The sequence below is a fragment of the Elaeis guineensis genome, chromosome 6, assembly GCF_000442705.2.
Source record: "Elaeis guineensis isolate ETL-2024a chromosome 6, EG11, whole genome shotgun sequence".
Lineage (NCBI taxonomy): Eukaryota > Viridiplantae > Streptophyta > Magnoliopsida > Arecales > Arecaceae > Elaeis > Elaeis guineensis.
Genome location: NC_025998.2, coordinates 25,474,071 through 25,490,853, shown reverse-complemented (window position 1 = coordinate 25,490,853; position 16,783 = coordinate 25,474,071). Strand labels below are relative to the sequence as shown.

At 38.7% G+C, this 16,783-nt stretch overlaps 1 pseudogene; it reads left to right on the top strand.

Moving 5' to 3' along the window:
* Positions 1 to 13,295: 13,295 nt before the first annotated feature.
* On the top strand, positions 13,296 to 16,081 carry LOC140858696 (uncharacterized; annotated as a pseudogene).
* The last annotated feature ends 702 nt before the right edge of the window (positions 16,082 to 16,783 follow it).

Genomic DNA, 16,783 nt, shown 5'->3' with positions numbered 1-16,783 from the left:
AGGGTTATTGTAGATTTCACAAGGGGGGGACCTGTAATCACCCCAGATATAAGGGTGTTAGGGTAATTTACTCAAATATAATATTTTAGATTCAACAATTTTTTGCATCAATTTCCTCTGAAAAAAATTATGCGATTTGAAAAAAATATTTTTATCTACAGTGACTGAGAAGAAGATAATGCCATCTAAAATATAAAAATACTATTTTTTTCATGAATAATGATCATTGTAATTATTATAACAATTAATTACAGTTTTGGTCTTTCATTATAATGAGATTACTTCATTACTTGAACCTTGTTTAAGAGGGGGCTGATTCATGCAGCAGAGTCAAGTAAGAGGGTGTATCCATTGCATTGTGAATCATATGGTATGATGGTTGGTGTAGTTTGCAGCATGTTTGCAAGTGTACTGGGTTGAATTACCCAACTATAGCTCAAAACCTAAGTTCCAAGTTAGAAATTGGGCATGGTTTGGGCCTAGGCTGTAATAATTGAAGGCTGAATGTTTCTGAAATGTAGATTGATTTGAGGCAGGATGGGGCTTAAGATTTTTCAAATTGAGACCAATTTTGAGTCCAACATGGTCCAAGGAGGTGCATGGGATTGGTTGATTTGGTCCGAACATGTTTGAGTTACTTTGGATCGATGGGTGGGAATGGTTTGACGGTCTTGTAAGATGATGCTATCTAAAAGATGACCTTTACTACATAGCCATATTTGGTTTTGGTCCAAAATTTTTTGGGCCATGTTTGATTGTAAATCCACATGCAACACAGCTTGCACCCTAGCATACAAAAACTATTGGTGTGTTTAGTCAGAGGTAGTTGGATTTTGGAGTAGGAATAGAAATGGATGATTTGTACTCTAACTATTTGATTAAAAGGAGTCCCATTTCTATTCTTATTTTAGGAAGAATAGAAATACCCTAATCCTCCAAAACTAAATTATAGCTCTCTCTCTAGTATTTAAATCCTTTTCCATGAGGTTTATTCTAAAAAAAATAATTTTAGGAGCTATGAAATTATTTCAGGAGTCATGGGATCATTGGCACACTAACGTTTCTTTTCTACTCCTCGCCAAAAAATGTTTATTTCAAGCTTTCATAAAAGAACTTTATGGATTAAATTAGTATAAATTAAAAAAATTTAGATGTTCTCTGGATGGATTCTCATTCTAAATTCAAATTCAAAATATAGCATATTGGTACATAAATGGGAATGTGACTATTGATCATCCCAAAAGTCATGGAATCCTAATAAGCTAATTTTCTTGTTTCAGATTTTACTAAAAGATCTTTCTAGTTGAAATTATTATAATGACAAAATTTAGGTGTTTCTATGTTATAGAAGTGAGAATGGAAAACATATGTATATGGGTGTAATACAAAGAGAAAAGTTTGTAGGACCATTAGAAGGGAAAAGGATACCAAGCGGAAATACTTGATATGCCACAAGTATGGAGTAAAAGATATTTTGTTATATTTCTCTACTTTTTTATCCCTTTAAGACTTACTTCATTCCATTCTTTGAAAAATTTAGACTTTGATTTGTTCATGCCAATAATTCTTTAATTTTGGATTATAAATTATTAGAACTTTCATTATATATTTATATTTAAAAGTTCTTATATAATTCATAGTGATACATTTTATTGTTTATATTTTTTTGATGAAAATTTTGTCATTTATATCATTAAGTACATTTTTTTTACTTTGCATGTTCTTGGCTTTTTTTAAAAAAATATACCATGTTATAGTGAATAAATTTTAGTTATTCATGTTGGGTTGTTGGTCCATATTTTTTGATCCAAAGGCATGATTATTCTCTTGAACTATTGATCTTTTATCATCTTAAAGATAACTTGATGGGATATCCTACCTTTTTAGCGATGAATTAAAATGTCTACTATTTCACCTTCTATCCATAATTTTCTTTTCTAGGAAAAGCTAATCAGTAACTAAGGTTATATGTCGCAATAAACTTAGGTGTGTTGGGTTGGCGGAAGTTGGGATGTAGAATCAGAATAGAAATAAGTGACTCTTATTCCAACTGTTTGATTGGAAAGAATTCCATTCCAATTCTAGTCCCGAAATGAAATAGAAATGATCCAATCTATTTAAATCTCAATCTTTACTTTTTCCTAAGGATTCAAATTTTCATTCTGATTCCGATTTTGATCATGAACTAAATATTTCAGAGGATTTAGCTATTTTGATTTCAATTCCCATTTCGATTGCAAACCAAACATCCCCTTGATTAATTTCTATGATTACTTTAAAGGTTGTCTAGTTCGTAATTGGAATCGAAATGGGAATGGATTAGAATTAAAATCAGAATGGCCAAATCTTTTGAAGTGTTTGATTCGTGACATAATTGGAATTAGAATTAAAATAAAAAATTAAATTTTTAAGAGGAAGTCAAGATTGAGTTGTAGGTAGATTGAATCATTCCCATTCCATCTTAAAATCGGAAGGAATGGGATTTTTTCTAACCAAATGGTTAGAATGGGAGTCTTTCATTCCTATGACAATCCGAGACCCTAACTCTTCCGATCACACACACACACACACACACACACACACACACACACACACACACACACACATATATATATATATATATATATATATATATATGTTTTCATTCCTGTGCTTTTGTTTTCATTTATGTTCTTTTAAAAAACCCTAATTCTATCATTGAATGGAGTCAACTTAACAGAATGGTCAGTTTTTGCTTGGTGGTGAATCTGGATCCGAATGCTCCCTAATGCACAGAAAGTAGTAGCTGCTTCGATTGTCACCACATTTTTCATGTGGAAAAAAGGATTTTGCACAATCTCATCATCATGCACATTCTACAACTATTTTATGAGGTTCAAGTTGTATCTTTTGTGTGAAGGGATGATCATTTTTTTTTTTTGTGGCCTAGGCTATTGGATTTCATCCGTTATAGATTTCCAAGCACTCTAAATTTTTTACTATTCTCATTCATCCATCTGCACATATCAAAGATTCTATTGATCCAACCGTAGATGTACGCGAAGGGAGGTAAATCTTCCTCTCATATAGAAGATACACCCTCAATCGGCATCTTACCCATCCAACGTGATGCGCTCTGTTTCTTACGTAAGCCAGAGCTCTCCATTTCCGAGATAAGCCACGTGGTGATGATCCGAGCATGCGTTCTCTCTGCAATGCAAAAAGATGGATCTGGAATTGGTGAATTAAACTGTACCCCCTGGCAAACCCCGCTGATTTTGGATCGGATGTGTCTTCAAAAGAAAGTCAGATATGATACTGGATCCAGCTTATGGTACGAATTCCAAGATGTCATCACATTCGGACCTATTCTCCAGAAAGTCATAAATAAGAAGCTTCTTAGGGGTTAATGCTGAAGTCTTTCCCAAATGAGACAGCGCTAATTCCCACGCTCTCAACACGGCTGCAAATTTTCGATCCTTGTCAACTCGTTTAACGTTTCCTTCTCGGATCACTTATGGTTCCCGTAAGACAAGGACGAATCTCTGCGTTGCGTATGCGATTCGTATGCGGCAATGCCACGATGGGGGTGGTATAACTCCCTGGCCACCGTGGGCAGAGCGCCTAGCTTGGGCCATGCTTTGCCACCAGTCCATTGTCCACACTGCCCAATAATTGGACTTCATTGCATGGGCCCATCCTTCAGTAAAATTTAGAAAATCGAAAAGGCTCGTCAACAAAGAAAAATTTTTTTGTACTGTCTGCATCGTAAAAAATCTAATGCAGAGTATATTGCCTCGTTGGATTGGATTATATAATTATTATTTTTTAATATATATTTAATATTTATAATTTTATATTTTTATTTAAAATTTTGAATGATGAAAATATCTATTTTTTAAAAAAATATTATGATATTCTGTATCGATATTATGATTTTCTGTATTAAAATTATGACTTCCTACATAGGATATAATAATTTTTTCACAGAATATCATACAGAAAAAAATATTTTTATTATTAAAAAATTTTATATAAATTTTTCAATGACGAAAATATCCTTATCAAAATTATGACATCTTGTGAAAAATTATGACATACGATGTAAGAAGTCATATTTCAACGCAGGATGTCATAATATCGGCAATGAATGTTATAATTTTTTCAGAAGAAAAAGAGTATTTTCGTTATTCAAAATTTCAAACGAAAAAGTAAAACTGCAGACATTAAATGCGTGTTGGAAAGTGATGGCTATGTGGTTCAATCAGACGAGACAGTGCACTTCATGTCTAATTTTTTGTACCGCAGGCGGTGTATAAAGAATTTCGTCATTAACACAGCCAGCGAACCCATTTCATAGACTTTGACACATGTTGTGTTGAAATGAGCTGTAAATCCCTCTGATTAGGAATGCAATCATCTAATTAGAGGGAAATATATTTGTATAATTCCTAAATTGAATCCCTCTGATTAGGAATGCAATCGTCTAATTAGAGGAAAATATATTTGTATAATTCTTAAATTGAATCCCTCTGATTAGGAATACAATCGTCTAATTAGAGGGAAATATATTTGTATAATTCTTAAATTGAGCCCATGAAAATTAATAAAAAGGGCCCATTTGGTCCTAGAGATGTATCCTTCTTCCTCTGAAATTTTCGTCTTCACCATCTTTTCTATTCTTCTTCTATTTATACTTCTGTTTGTCAACATGGTATCAGAGCCTATTTAGGGAACAGAGTGCTCTGTTCCGCCTCTTCAACCGCCGATCGTCTACAACTCAAATCTCTCCTCTCAAACAGAGTGGGATCTGTTCCCCCTTCAAACCATCGCCGCTGCTCTCTCTGTGGATCCCTGCAAACCTTGAAAGCCATTCTCCGTTTCCGTTAAATCTCTCACTCTCTCTCTCGCATCCCTTCATCTTCATCACCGCCTCTGCTATGATCGCCGCCTCCGCTACCGCGGCCATCGTCGCCGTCGCCGCTGTCTGAGCCTTCTCCACTATGATCGCCGCCTCCGCTGCCGCAGCCATCGTCGCCGCCGCCACTGCTGTCGTTGCTTCTGCCATCGCCACTGCAATCGCCATCGCTGTCGCTGCTATCGCCGCTGCCATCGACGCCACCACCATTTTCACTCAAGAACTATGGGGTTGAAAACGGTTCTCATCCCTTATTAGGTATTTTTTAAATACAAAAAAAAAGGGAGAACCTCTACTGCTGTCATATGTGTCTCCAATTGTAGATGCTATTTTTTCTGGAACAACAATGGAGCGTCCAGTTTTGGAGTTTCTGAATATTATCAAGGCACCTTTCATGGAAGCAGAGATTCGATATTTTTTCGTCATCTGAGTTTATCTCAGATCGTTGGTGAGAAAACTTCAATTTCCTCCCTCAAGATTGTTCTTGTTTACTTGATCATTTAAGTTTTTTTCTTATGGGTGATAAAACTCCTTTAACCATGGAGGATTTAGAAAAGTTAGTGGTTAGGATGATGGAATCTCGTATCTCGGGTAGTGAGTTTTCAAAGATCACCCTAGAAACTAACCCGGTCAAATTGGATGGGTCGGGTACCTACTTAAGTTGGACGCGACATGTTCGTCTAATTTTGGATTCTCACAATCTTGAGGGGTTTATAAGTGGTACTGCAAAAAGGCCAGAAGGAGATGGGATAGCTGTTAGACAGTGGAATTCTAATAACTCTCGGGTGGTAGCATGGCTCCTTGCCTCTATGGTACCAAGTGTTGCTCATACGGTTGAGGCACTAACGAATGCTTATGAGTTATGGCAGGCTGTAGCCATAACTTATTCTTATAAAGGCAATAATATGCATGCCCATAAGATCCAGCGAGAGCTTCGAGGACTTAATCAGGGTTCCCGATCTGTAACAGAGTATGTTGGAGAATTAAAAAGGTTGTGGAACGATTTTGATTTTTATAATCCCTTTACCCCTACTCATCCTGGTGATGTTGATGAGTTTCGCAAATGGATAGAGCGACAGCGACTTGTGGATTTTTTGGATGGACTAAACCCAGAGTTTGAGTATCGACGCTCTTCTATTCTTAGTACACAGAAGTGGCCAACTCTTGATGAAACTATTTCTTTGGTTCTTAGTGAAGAAACTCGATTAACCACTATGTCTTCTTCTATGAACACAGCTATACGATCTGCACTTGTAGTACAGCCTAATACTCTTGAAAGCTCTACTCCTAATTCTGCTCAAGAAACTCAGCCTCGACCTCGTGGGGTTAAAATTTGTGACCACTGTTATAAGCCGGGCCACATCAAAGCTTACTGCTATGAGCTACATGGTCGTCCAAATAGAGGCCGTGGTCGTGGAGGTGATCATTTTGGTAGAGGCCGAGGTCAGTATAATCAGGCTCATTTTTCTTCTATGGGAGATTTATCAGTTGAAGAAATGCAACTTTTGAAAAAATTCAGATCTGGTGTAAATATTTCTGAAAGCAGCACTTCCACAGAAGATTTTTCAAATCAACCAGCCAGTTCTCAGGGTAATTTTGCCCAAATAAGTATCAGTGATCAAATTCATGCTCTTAACTGTAGTAATTTTTCTCCATGGGTTGTTGATTCTGGAGCATCCAATCATATGACTGGATCTTTTAGAGATTTTGTGTCTTATATTTCCTATTTCGGTCGTGATAAAGTTCGTCTTGCTGATGGCTCCTTTACCCCTATTTCTGAAAAAGAATATATCAAATGCACTTCCAAATTACCCTTATCATCTGTTCTACATGTCCCAAGATTTTCTATAAATCTCCTATCCATTAGTGCTATTACAAATGATCTTGATTGTGCCGTAACTTTTTTCAAAACACATTGTGTCTTTCAGGAACCAAAGATAGGGAGGAAACTTGGGACTGGCATAATGCGTAATGGGCTCTACTATTTGGAGGGAGGAGTGTCTGAAGGCTACTCAGAAATCAGTTTGACTGTTTCATCTTCACAAAAGGAGGATCTGTTGCTCCAACACCGCAGGCTTGGTCATCTTTCATTTACTCTCTTAGCTCATATATTTCCATCTGTTTTTGAAACATATAAAGAGAAGCTTGTATGTGATGCCTGTGAACTAGCTAAACACACTAGAAGTACTTATCCAAACTCAGGCCGACGTAGTAAAGCAATGTTTGAGGTAGTTCATTCTGATGTATGGGGACCCTGTGGGACCACCGCTATTTCTGGTCATCGGTGGTTCGTCACTTTTATTGATTGTTTTAGTCGTTGCACTTGGGTTTATCTATTGAAAAATAAGAATGAAGTATTTCAGTCATTTAGAGATTTTCATAAAATGATTGGTACTCAATATGGAGCAACTCTTAAGATTTTTCGCTCTGACAATGGGACAGAATATCTTAATAAAGAATTTGAGGAGTATATACATAATAATGGAATTATACATCAAACGACGTGTGTTGACACACCGGCTTAAAATGGAGTTACTGAAAGAAAGAATAGACACCTTCTTGAAGTGACAAGATGTTTGATGTTTTCTATGAATGTTTCTAAATTCTTATGGGGAGAAGCAGTATTAACTGCAGCATATCTGATTAACCGAATGCCATTTCAAACTTTGGACTACAAGACTCCTCTTGAATGCCTGCAAGGAACTAATTCTTTTATAATTCCCCCCAAGGTATTTGGTTGTGTTTGTTTTGTTCGGGATCATCGACCTTCGGTTGGCAAGCTTGACGCTCATGCCCTCAAGTGCATTTTTGTAGGATATTCAGCTACTCAAAAAGGATACAAATGTTGGTATCCGACTGAGCGGAAGATGTTTATCAGCATTGATGTAACATTTCGGGAGTCTGAACCATTCTATATATCTTCTGTGTCCTCTTCCTCTCTCGTTATCTCTGGAACTGGTCGAGAGGGGGAGTCTTCTGGAGGGAGTCCTATTACTGTGGATGTTACTATGGATGTTGGTACAAATGGTGCATCTGACACTCAAGGAGAAGCATCTGACACTCAAGGAGAAGCATCTGAAACTTCATCTGAGACTCTCCCACAGCTTGTTTTATCTGATTCATCTCCTCTCTCAGAGTCTATTACGCATTCTCCAGTCTCCAGATCTTCCTCTCCTGTCCCAACGCTTTCATCTTCTACGACTAATGGTAATTCTCCTGTACCTCCCATCCAGTTTACATTAGATAATGATGATCTAAATATTTCTATTGCTTTACGGAAGCCTACTCGTCATGCTGGTATTCCTACTCGACTTAAGGATGGAGTAGGGTACAAACATGACATCACTAACTTTGTATCCTATGAGTCTCTCTCTCCATCTTATCAGAGTTTTATAGCTTCTTTGTCCTCTGTCTCCATACCCGAGAACTGGAAGGTTGCTAAGGAAAATCCCAAGTGGAAAGCCGCCATGCTTGAAGAAATGCAAGTACTAGAAAAAAATAATACATGGAAACTTGTACCTTTGCCAGCTGGTAAACAAACTGTGGGATGCAAATGGATTTTTACAGTTAAACAGACACCTGAGGGTACTATTGAACGATACAAAGCTCGCTTGGTAGCAAAAGGATATACACAGACTTATGGCATCGACTATGATGAAACTTTTGCACCTGTTGCAAAAATGAACTCTGTTAGAACCCTTATATCATGTGCTGCTAATTTCGGATGGGATCTGTTCCAGCTCGATGTAAAGAACGCTTTTCTTCATGGAGAACTTCAGGAGGAAGTATATATGGATGTTCCTCCAGGATTTGCTACTGCTCAAATAGTGGGCAAAGTATACCAGTTACGACGATCTCTTTATGATTTAAAGCAGTCACCTCGTGCTTGGTTCGATCGCTTCCGACAAGCAATTATTCAGATGGGGTATAAACAAAGCAATGCAGATCACACACTCTTCTTTCGGCACAACAAGGGTAAGATTGCTATTTTGATTGTCTATGTTGATGATATTGTGGTCATAGGAGATGATTCTGAGGAGATAGCTCATTTGAAGGCTCAGCTAGCACAGGCATTTGAGGTGAAGGATCTTGGATATCTTTGATATTTTCTTGGGATAGAAGTTGCTCGTTCTTCAAAAAGAATTTTTCTCTCCCAAAGAAAATATATTCTAGATCTTCTTATAGAAGTCGGTATGTTGGGATATCGACCTATTGCTACTCCTATTGAACAAAATCATCGACTAGTAGCTGATACCGGTGTTCCTATTGATCGAGAACGTTATCAACGATTGGTAGGACGTTTGATTTATCTATCTCATACACGGCCTGATATTGCATTCGTCGTTAGTGTGGTAAGTCAGTTTATGCATGATCCACGTTCAGTTCATATGGATGCTGTGACACGGATACTTCGTTATCTCAAAAGCTGTCCTGGTCGTGGTTTACTTTATTCTAATCATGGCAACCTACGGGTGGAGTGTTATACAGATGCTGATTGGGCTGGATCACTTGATGACCGTCGCTCTACCTCAGGTTACTGTACTTTTGTTGGAGGTAATCTAGTCACTTGGCGAAGCAAGAAACAAAATGTAGTTGCTCGATCTACTGCTGAAGCAGAGTATCGAGCTATGGCACATGGCGTGTGCGAAATTTTATGGTTGTGGATCTTGTTATTAGATCTAGGCCTTTATCAGTCATCGCCCTTTATGCTATATTGTGACAATAAGGCAGCAATCAATATTGCTAATAATCCAGTACAGCATGATCGGACGAAGCACATTGAGATCGATCGACATTTTATCAAGGAAAAGCTTGATGCCAGAATCATTTGTATGCCTTATGTGCGATCTGCTAGTCAACTAGCAGATATTTTGACCAAAGGTCTTAGTGTGCCTTCTTTTTCATTTATTCGTGACAAGATGGGTCTTTATGATATCTATAACCCATCTTGAGGGGGAGTGTTGAAATGAGCTGTAAATCCCTCTGATTAGGAATGCAATCATCTAATTAGAGAGAAATATATTTGTATAATTCCTAAATTGAATCCCTCTGATTAAGAATGCAATCGTCTAATTAGAGGAAAATATATTTGTATAATTCTTAAATTGAATCCCTCTGATTAGGAATACAATGGTCTAATTAGAGGGAAATATATTTGTATAATTCCTAAATTGAGCCCATGAAAATTAATAAAAAGGGCCCATTTGGTCCTAGAGATGTATCCTTCTTCCTCTGAAATTTTCGTCTTCACCATCTTTTCTATTCTTCTTCTGTTTATACTTCTGTTTGTCAACATGTTGCTATTTAAAATTTAAGCTTAATCCTTAGGTTGCATTTGATAGCTGGCAATCTATCTAGATTGCTGGCAATTTAAAAGGACTCCACCAGATTACTGCATTTGATACATTCTTTAGATGGTAATCTTGACAATCCAGATTATCTCTCAGAAGGTAATCCGGATTACTTAAGAGAAGGGTGGTTGTCCAGATTACCAAATATTTGATAATCTGGAATGAAATAGTTAGAGAAAACCATCCTCCTCTATCATCCTCCTCCCCGACGGCCTTCTCTTCAACCTCCATCGTCGCTTCCTCCTCCTCTTCCATCTTTGTGTTCTTTGCCATCGGGGTGGGGATGGGGATGAGGTCATGGAGTGCGTGGTGTATCTAGTCGAGTTCGAGAAGGGAGAAAAGATGCAATCTCTCCTGCGATCTGTGCTCCAGACTCAGTGGGGAGGAGGGGATCGAGTCTTCCTCAGCTAATTCGAGAGGTCCAGAACTGAGGATCGAGGTGCCGGTGAGGAGTGAGGGGTTTAGGGTGTCGGAAGAGGAGCTGGGGTTAGGGTTAGGATTAGGATCATCGAGGGGACAAGAGATGAAGTCGTCGGCGAGCTGGATTTTGCTATCGAGGAAGCTTCTGAGTAGGGATTTGAGGATGTATCGTGATGGGAGTTTGGGGGCAGAGCCAGATTTGGAGAGAGGAGAAGGGGCGGAGCGATTTTTTTGACTGCCCCATTCTCCATCACCACCGACACCACCACCATCGGCGGCGGCCATTTGACATGGGGTGGAGACAGGGGGCGGTGCGGGAGGAGATGCGGACTGCTGGGGGGTGATGCCGGAGGCACAATGGGTGGGGTGCTGCAAGGGGGAGGGGGGGTGTCGGGGTATGGCATGCAGGGGAAGGAGAAGGAAGGAAAAAAATTAAAAATAATAAAAATAATAATAAGTATTAAAATAATTTTTATCATTAAAAAAATTAAATAAATAACTTAAAATACTAAACTAATAATTGATTTAAGAATATTTTAAAAATTTGATGTTATATTACCAGTAATCTGATTGTCATACCAAACATATCAATTAAGATTTTTAATAATTTTACCACAATATTATCCGTGTATACCAAACATAATAATCAACATTATTGATAATCTATCTAGATTACAGGTAATTCATATTACCAGATAATCCATATTAAGATTATCTGGCAATGCACCAAATGCAATCTTAGTAGATTTAAGATCTAAGAGACTTCTTTTTCTGTTTTTAAATCTAAATTTGTTTTAGAGGGAAAGAAAGAAGAAATATGATCTAAACCATAAACTTGACAAGATGTACCATGTCTAAGGTAAATCCAACTAAAGATAAAATCTTCGCCCTGCTAGAACCCCACTTAATGGTCATGAAATGTAGGAAAGATAGATGGGGATACCATACAGTGCAAAACAATAAGAAGGGGCTGCATGTTCCACCTCAACTAACACTCTTTATGGTTATATTGATGTATATTGATGCATCAACACGTACTATTAAGCCCTTTGTACTGGGATCTAGGTGCCAATAGTTTATACATTACCTTTATTTTTTTAACCTAATAAGCTTTTCTTCCTTCCGGCCCTTTTGCTTTCATCTTGCATGTTCGAAGTCCTCATCAACTTGTTAAATTTGGGGGTCATTAGAGACGGCGAAGCAAAAGACATTGAAAATCACATCTTTCAACTGTTTATTACCAATTAATTTTTGTTGAGTCATTGATCCAGTGTTTGGAACAAACCGAGATAAGATGCATGGGATGGCAATCTAAGACCAATCCATAATGCATGGTGCCCATAAGAACGAAGATGTCTGATTAATGTGATGCACTGCCACATGGTGCAAATGATGCAAGATATAATATCTCCAGCCAACCATTGCACTGTGAAATGCTTGATTGCCTGCCCTAATCTGGCATGGAGCAGTTAGGCACCACATGAGGACGACCATGGTAAATCCAATGTGGTTGAATTAAATCAAGGGAACAATCCTGAACAGCAGTCCAAAGCGGTGGCCGTTTCAAGCACGAACATTTGCACGAGTTCGTATCCCCCACATCAGGGCCTATCTTAATGTTAATAGAAAAGTTTTCAAATTAAGCTGTCGTGGTCTCTGACGTAACCGCGTGAGAGACAAAAAGAACAGACTCACATCACTGGATCCGTACGAGTTAACAATATTTTCATTAAACACCATCATTAAATACGAGGGGACTGCTAATGATGATTATAAAATTCGTGCCTGCAATTCTTCGGATGCAGGTAGGTCCACTGGAGGAAGATCATACGCTATCAGCTTGGCATTCAATGCAATTAAATGATTCAATTAAATTAGTTTTGAAGGAACAATGATTTAATTAAATTGCTTTCCTTTTCTTTGTAACTGATAAATTCCATTATCATTCGACCATGGAATAATGGTAGAGAGGCTAGCAGAAAGGAAGTCAAAGCCATCTTTTATATGATTTAGAACCTAAAAGATCATAATCATGCCACTTGGCAAATTATGATCTCCTTTAGATTCGTATATATAACTGATTTTTGTCGTCTCTTGCATGAAGAATCATCGTTTCTTACTCTGCAAGCTCAAGGTGAGTGAAATTAAGATCCCGTCAACCCCAACCTTCCTTTCATATATTTTTTTTTTTTGGTAGAAAACCTTCCTTTCATATAATAGTGGTTATTTGTTAGATAAGGTCCACTGCTCAGCTGGTGGACCTGTCCAACCATGGATCAACACGTATGATGACGACGGACAAAGAAGAAAGGAGCACAATATAAGCATATGTATATATGTTGCTTTCGATGGACTGATCTACCAACGGAGCAGTGGATCTGGTCCAACTAAAATTTGCACCTCATATAATGAGAGATCTAAGTGAATTCATCATTTATTAATGCAACTAAGGTCTACCAGTTGGATCTTCAAGCCTCCGAGAGGCTAAGGTTCCATGTCTTGCACACACACTTGCTCTTTTCTCTCTTGATGATTTGTCTTTGCTTTTGTGAGTCTGCAAGTTTGTCTCTTTCCTTCCCTAAAGCCCATTGAGGAAGCACCACAAATGCAGGGATTTGAAGGTCTGTGAGGTCCCTTTAATGAGTTTTATTGAGTTGAGTTGCTTTTGGAGTTGCAGGGGTTTCGAGTATATCTTAATGGCTGGTGGCTTTCCAAGGGAGGAAAGTAAGTACAGATGAGACCAGAACCCTGCTTTTCTTCTCAGATGGATGGCTTTTATTGGAGCTCTCTTTCTTCCTTAGTTAAACATGGAAGGAAATCACAGGTATAGTTTTAATGGTGCAATATGACCACCAGCGAAAGGAAGATAAGCAACGGAAAGAGTTATAACCTCTTGAATACACTACCTGCCAGAATTAAAGTTAGCTTGCATCAGAGAGAGAGTCCAGGGGAAAGGAAGAAAATACCAGAGAAAGAGAGAGGAGGGAAGAGAGGAGCAGAGAAGATGCCAACAGTCTGGTTTGCTCTAAAGAAGTCCCTCCACTGCAAATCTGGGCCATCTGATGTCCATGATCCAAAGGCCAGGGGGCAGTTGGGAGCCATTTTGACAAAGAGAACAGGGAGGTCTGGGTGCTCGAGATCTATAGCCAACCTCAAGGATGTCATCCATGGGAGCAAAAGGCACCTCGAGAAGCCACCAAGCTGCAGCCCAAGGTCCATTGGGAGCAACGAGTTCATGAATCCAATCACCCATGAGGTCATACTTAGCAACTCCCGGTGTGAGCTCAAGATAACTGGTTTTGGGGGCTGCCATGAGGGGGAGGCTGAGGTTAGCTCAACATATGTGGGTACTCTTAGGCCAGGGACCCCAGGGCCGGGGGGACAGTTTGGCCTCCAGTACAACCCTTCCTTCAGGGGAGCCAGCAACACCCCTCCAAGGAGGTCACCCGGTTTGTTTGGTGACAAGGAGGTGTATGGCTTTGGGGGCTCATCTCTTTCCAGTGCTGTGTTTGGTAATGGTGGTGGTGGAGTTCGCCATGCTTCCTCAAGTCCTAGGGCCTCTCATGAGCCAGGGTCACACGTATCCCCTGCTAATATCATCTGCCATAAGTGTAGGGAGCAGTTTGGGAAGTTGGAAGCTTGGAAGCACACCATCTCTCCAAGCATGCAGGTGTGGAACATATTCTTGCATAAGCATCCATTTTTTTTATTTCCTTGTACGCTATATGTTGATTTTTATTGCCTTTTCTCGAGACTAAAAGGAAGGTCCCAACATCAAGGAACAATTTCTCAAGATTTGGCATGTTGCATTTGATTACCTTTACAAACAACTTGTTCGTTTCAAAAACAATTTCTTTGCCATATCAGTTCTGCTGGAAATCTACAGGATTACATCTATCCTCTTGAACATCTATTTTGATTCCATAGAAAACAGTCTCTGTCTACAGTTTTTTTTTTGGTTTGCCATGCTTAGTGATTCTGCAGTGGCATCACTTTAAGGCCGATTTTGCAAATTGTTTCTTTGATCAGTCTTCCTTTTTCTTTTTCTTCCTCTCATGTCATTGAAATTGAGTGGTCTTTATTGCTTAAGGCCAGATAAATTTTATCATCTGGATTATTTAGTCTTATTACCTAGCTAGAGTATTAGAGTTCCCAAAGGCTTTTAAGTCTTAGCAAGCTTAAGTTAAGCTTTTACGTCAAGATCAAGTTAGTCACTACACGTTTGTCTGAGCTAGTGGACTACTGAATGAATTATAGCTGTTTTTAGTAAAGGCAGATGATAGCACATGCGTGAATCATGGAAATCCTTCATATTGGTGGCACCTCTGTAAACATGCTTCTGAAATAAATAATGATGTTCTGGGAAAAAACAGGAGAGGAAATGAGCCAGGGAGGGCCAATATACTTTCTTTCTTCTTTTTCTCTCTCTCTCTCTTTTTTAATCCCTTCTGATTTGCATAGTTTACAAAATTGTCTTGCATTCAAATTTCCATACTCCATGAACTTGTACAAGAGGTTGCATTTCAGTTATTAACTCGTCGGAATTCTTATTATTTTGCATCACAAACTTTTGAAAAGAAAATTCTTGGACTTTGCCTCCCATAAACTTGAGTATGTTAGAATCTGATTTGTGATTCTTTGTTTTCTCTGTAGTCACTGAACTTGTGGAAGGAGATCCTCTAGAAAGATAGTTGAATTGATATGTAGAACAAGCTTGGTAAAGTCTGAGAGCAGTTGTTGGAGGATAGACAGAGTCCTGAAGGTCCATAACATGCAAAAAACACTTTCTCGATTCGAAGAATACCGGGAAATGGTGAAGACTAGAGCCAGCAAACTCCCCAAGAAGCACCCCCGTTGCCTGGCCGATGGCAATGAACTGCTAAGATTCTACGGCACCACAATTGCCTGCTCTCTTGGCATGAATGGCACTTCGAGCCTTTGTGCATCAGAGAAGTGCAGCGTATGCTGGATTATAAGGCATGGATTCTCCATCAAGAAGGAATTGAATGAAGGAATTGGAGTGTTTACGACTTCCACTAGTGGGAGAGCATTTGAATCTATTGAAATATATGAAGATGAGCCATCAATAAAGAAGGCATTGCTGGTTTGTAGAGTGATAGCAGGCAGGGTTCACAAGCCATTGGATAACTTCCAAGAGTTAGCCGGACAGTCTGGGTTCGACTCCTTGGCTGGAAAAGTGGGCCTGTATGCTAACATTGAGGAGCTCTATTTGCTTAATCCGCGAGCTCTTCTACCTTGTTTTGTGGTAATTTGTAAATCCTGAAGAAATTTACCTTTCTGTATTGGGCTTCATCTTTGAGTAGTCTGAAATGCTTTCAACTCTTTCTCATGCAAGATGTTACTGAGTTTGTTGAGTATCATTACTCAGGACTTCATACCTCATAGTGCCCAAATTGTTCACTGACCTTATGTTTACCTCCATGAAACTTTTGTGGCACAAAAACCAACTTCCTCTGTCACAGAACTGTTTCTCTTTTCCATCCACATCCGCATTAAAGGCATTTGTCTGGTCGTCAGCAAATTTGAATACCTACTGAGAATCCCATGTATCAGTTTCTTGGATTGATGTGGTCTCATTACATTGCACTTGCAGGAGAGGTTGCTGCCATCTTTCTTAAATAACATATATAGTGTTGCAGGACAAGATAGATTAACCTTGTGATTTAGGTATAACAGCTGCCCTTGCCCATGGTCTAACAAGAACTATAGATTTATTAGTGTCGTTTTTTTACTAATGAACATATTGACTTCCTCTTGTTGCACAAATTGTGAATGAAAACCTCCAACCCTATTTCAACTACCTTGCCATCAATTCAACACTGCTTTTGTTCAAACTATCAGATCATGGTGGACTGACTCAGAACAAGTCCCACTGCTCATTTGAGGTCTACTGGCTTTATAGAAACAAGTTCACTTCTTTATAGAAACTGATTCGCTTCTAACAGAAGGTGGGGGGCTGGTTTCCCTGATCGAATCAAGCTATAAAATTTCTATACTAGTATTATTCTCCACGTTTGACACTGCCATTAAGACAGTGCAGTCATTGTCTGACTTCTAAGATTTTAAGCAGGCATTCCTAGTCATCTAATCACAG